Raw genomic sequence first — 4,986 nt, 5'->3', positions numbered from 1 at the left:
ATTTTAAAACATTCAGTGTTCCCATGCTCTGTTCGAACAACTCCCTCCATCCTGTTGGTCTTTTATTCTGGTGCTATTCATCATGTTCCAATATTGGATATTCTGGTGCTGATAGTGCTCCCCTGCTATTCATATGATTTTCAGTGGCTAAATACTCAGAAGTACTCTGCCTACCCTTCATAGTTTCTGCCTTCCCTTCATAGGTTCTGACTCATAGTAACACTGCATAGGGTTTCCAAGGCTGTAAACCTTTATGGGAGCAGAAAGTTTCATCTGTTTCTCACAGAAAAGCTGGTAGTTTGGGTCTGCTGACCTTGAGGTTGACCACTGCTCTACCAGAGCTCCTTGGCACAAGATAAAAGTCCTAGGATATAACTTTAAAGAGGTCAAAAGTGGTGAACACTGTGACATGAGTTCAAAAACTTGTTTTACAAGTAAATTATATTCTTATTTGTAAATATATTGATTCACTCTAAAAATGTTTGCACTGATACAGTAAAAAGCTTTAAAACATTATATATATTTTTTTTTTTTCAGAAATAGATAATGATGTGAAATATATAAAATTAATGTAAAAATTTAAATGCTTAATTTAGTGTACTAATGTTAAATACATAGAGTGTTTTACAGAAGTTAATTGAACTGTCTGTGTTCTTTTAATTCTTATTCTTAAGTGAAGTAAATATAATAGAACATTGTTTAGTAATGACTCTAATTTACAGCATCTAAATCTTGAAAGGAAAACAACAACAAACCACACTATTTGGCTACACCAAGATAGTTACAGTAATTTTTCTGCTGGTTATGTATAGTATGCTTATATAAATGCATCATGGACACCCACTGGTTACTAATGTGTGATCATTAGATTTATATAAGCATTTTGCAAACTTTTTCAAATCTCTATTTCCTATCTTACTAATAGAACAAATATGGCCCCTTGAAGTTTTTTTCTTAAAGTTTCACTCATATTAGAATTTATACTTACATTTTTGTATAAAAATATTTTAAACTGAAGATATAAATTGTCACCCAGATAGCTCTTGTTGTTGTTATTGTTAAGTGCCATTGAGTGGGTTTTGACTCATGGAGATCCTGTATAGGATTTCCAAGACATGGCTGGTTGGTTTGACCCACTGACCTTGTGGTTGGCTGTCCAGTGTTTATCCTACAGCACCACCAGGAATGCTAAATTGACTGAAATATATGCAACTTTTAATATGATGACAAGATATTTGACCAAGAATGTTACACATAAAACCCAGTGGCATTTAGGCTTTGATTCCATGCCAGAATGATGCAGCTATATGAAAGATTCAATTTGGAATTTATATTTCTACCACACAAGGTCTTAAAATTAAAAAATAAATAAAGGGAAAATAATTTTGTCCATAGAGAAGACTATTAAATATAAAGATGTGTAGTAGAAGATTATCCTGGATAGAAAAATGTTGCATAAAGTTAAACAATCAAAAGTGGTAATTTGTAAAGAGGTCCACAACAGTAATGGATGAACATAGTCTTCATTGTTCTTACAAACTAATTTACTAACCAATCTTTTCCTTGGTTTTCAAGAATATATTATTTTTATCACTCTATGTGTTAAGCCCCTTATACCATTAACATCATTAAGTTATTTCATCTTTTATGAGTCTGTTCATACTTGTCATCTTTATGCACACTGATTTTTTGCTATTCTCATTTGCTTTATATGCTTAGACATGTCTCTTCCAACTTTACTTATTTTTGCTTCACTTCTCAAAAATATTCAAGGGTTTTCCACTGTATAAAGATTCTTGCTGTTGTTAAGTGCCTTTGAGCCAGTTCCAACTCATAGCAACTCTGTAAAAGGTTTCTGAGGAAAAGTTGGTGAGTTTTAACTGCTGACCTTGTAGATCAAATTGACCATTAGATTGATTGCTCATCCTGTTGTGTGACACCAGGACTCCATGTGCAACTACTTGGTGCTTTTGAGAACCTGTGATTAGCTTGAAATTACCTGATAGGGTGTTGTTGTTGTTAAGTGCCATTGAATCAATTCTGGCCCATAGGGACCCTGTATAGGGTTTCCAAGGAGAGGCTGGTGAGCTTGAAGCACAGACCTTGCGGTTCAAACAACTTTGCAGTCTGATCCATTAGCCCACAGCACCACACCAGGACAGAAAAACAGGGGAGTATAAAATATAAAGACTCATACTCCAGTTGTAATTTCTCTGCCATCCTATGAGGTAATTTCATGTTAATCACAGGTTCTCAAAAGCAATATGTAGTTGCAACTTCTGTCCCTTTTCAAAATATTCCTAGTGCTTATAATACTCAGTATTCTGATAAACTTACAATCATTTATCAAAACTAATCAGAACATTTCCCTCTCCTAAAAATCCTTCTTTTATTTGTCCAGGCAAAGTTATTTGTTTCTATCTATTTAAACTTAGCAATATGTTAGATCTCTGTGAGGTTTTTTTTCCGAGTATTTAAATAATTTGCTTGTGTATCTCTTTTCTCTTTTGTTGTGAGCTCTATGAAGGCAGTAACATTGTGTTATTAATTTCAATATACTCATTTTTCAACTCAAGGACTAGTAAGTAGGCGGCATGTAAGTATTTAATACATAAAAGGTTTTTGAAAGTTCTAATGTTAATTAATTGAATACAGCAGCAGCATAACCACTTGAAAGATTTATAATAAATAAGATCACAAACCCACCCTTAAAGATTTTAGCAAGTCATTATTTGTTTATTATAATTTTTACAAGGCATAAAATTCAATCCTGCCTCAATATTTTATTTAGTGTTCATGTTTTCTAGAATTCTGCTATTAGTTACTCCTCGGGTGAGAAAATGCAAGGGCAAGTTCAAAGGAATTAGTACCAGAGTTCTAATTCATACATGCACATGTTAATTCCAAACAATACGTGCTTAAATGTTCCTCTCTGATCAATGGAAGGCTGCAGACAAGTTCTTTCATTAAAAACCTGATCTTTCTGTCAGTGTTTTAAGCACAACTGAAGCTTATGAAAATTATTTTATGGGATCAATCCTAACATGGGACTATTCTTGGATTTGTCAGTGTGATGAGAGAGCAAAGTCTAATCAAAACAGAGGATTTCAAGAGGTCATGCTGGCAAAGATCACCTCAGAAGATTATGGCAACTTTGGGATTCTTAAGGATGGCCCCTAACAACAACAACAACAACAACAGGGGTGAATCTTGTAGATATTCTTGTATGACACAGGCATGGTGACTATTAGAAGTTTTAAGAATATTGAAAATAGGACTGGGGAGAAAAAGATCAGACATTTTACATTATGTATTAGCTTCCATCTTGGCAAAGCATCTGCTCACTCTTCATGCTTAGCAAGGACTGTCCTACAATAATTTTGTTGGGAAATCGTTCCCATAGGTTCAATCTTGGCCCTTCAGACTTCCTTTTGTTCCTAAAGCTCAAAGAACATATAAAAATATCATGATTTGAGTCCCTCAAGAAAGCCAAAATTGTCATTTTTATATGGTGAAAAAGAAGAATGCAGAAATTTTGGGGAAGGGTTAGGGAGAAGTGTAGACCTCGATGGCAGCTTTGTGGACAATTGCTTCATATTTTGATATTTTTGTTTAATAAAGGATAAGTAAAAATCAGTAGTTTTTCACTTACTTAGAAGGTTACTTTAAAACAATAATATATACCTACATTGTTGTTATGTGCCCTGGAGTCTGTTCCAATTCATAGCAACCCTGTATAGGGTTTCCGACGCTGTAAATCTTTACGGAAGCAGAAAACCTCATCTTTCTCCCGCGGAATAGCTGGTGGTTTCGAACTACTGACTTTGAGGTTCACAGCCCGATTTGTAACCACTACGCTACCAGAGCTCCAATATGTTGTTGTTGTTAAGTGTCGTCGAGTCGGTTCCGACCCGTAGCCACCTTGTATAGGGTTTCCAAGGAGAAGCTGGTGAGCTTGAACTGCCAACATTGCATTCAAATGACTTTGCAGTCTGGCACATTAACCCATAGCGCCACACCAGGATTCCATATAGGTAATGTATACCTGTATTGATGGATATTTATTTCCTAGGTTTATCTATAAAAATACTGGAACAGCTAGATTTGAGAAGAGAAATATCTGGTTTGAGAGAAGTTAGGTTCAAATTTGGTATAATATTAGGTATTCTTATATATGGTCATATAACATTAGCAATTATAAATGAAGAAAGAGCTTGATTATCAAAGGATAATTGTAAATGTGCCAATTATCATTGAGCAACTACTAGGCTGTTGTTGTTGTTATGTGCCTCATCTTTCTCCCGCGGAACAGCTGGAAGTTTCGAACTGCTGACCCTGAAGTTCGCAGCCAGATTCGTAACCACCACGCTACTAGAGCTCCTTACCAAGTATTAATTCATTATAAACACTAACTCAATTAAATCTCAAAACAATCTATCGTTACTATTCCAATTTCAAACTTAGCTCCTTTCACTAATTTTTCTAGAATTAGCCCTGTCTACATTATTATCCAATAGCACAGCTGTCATGCAGTAGTAGCCATGGTGATGGTAATATGCAAGTTCTCTCTGACCTTGATCAAAATGCCATTTACTTAAGTAGTAAATAAATAATAATAATAAAAAAATGTGTGGATGCCCAAGGCCCTCCTTGACAGCACACAGTATCACAAATCCACAGTGAAAAGCTATATTCCATAGTTGCCCCCTCTCTCTCTAATAAATGAAGCCAGGACAAGAGTGTAACATACTTGAGAAAGCATCTATTTGATTTATAAATGAATTGGAGGAAAGAAGCAGAAAGTAAGGGCAATCTGGCTTCTTTTTATTAATCTAACAACTTGCCCAAATAACTAAGGCACAGAATATAGTTGCTATAGAAATATACTGACAGATGGATGCAATGTCAATAGTTCAAATTCATGTAAATTAGGAAAAATGGCATGGAAAACATTTAAGAGAGCAAAGGGATTTATGAAATTTTAGC

Source organism: Chrysochloris asiatica, unplaced genomic scaffold (assembly GCF_000296735.1).
Source record: "Chrysochloris asiatica unplaced genomic scaffold, ChrAsi1.0 scaffold00066, whole genome shotgun sequence".
Taxonomy (NCBI): domain Eukaryota; kingdom Metazoa; phylum Chordata; class Mammalia; order Afrosoricida; family Chrysochloridae; genus Chrysochloris; species Chrysochloris asiatica.
Note: the sequence above shows the minus strand (reverse complement) of the source record.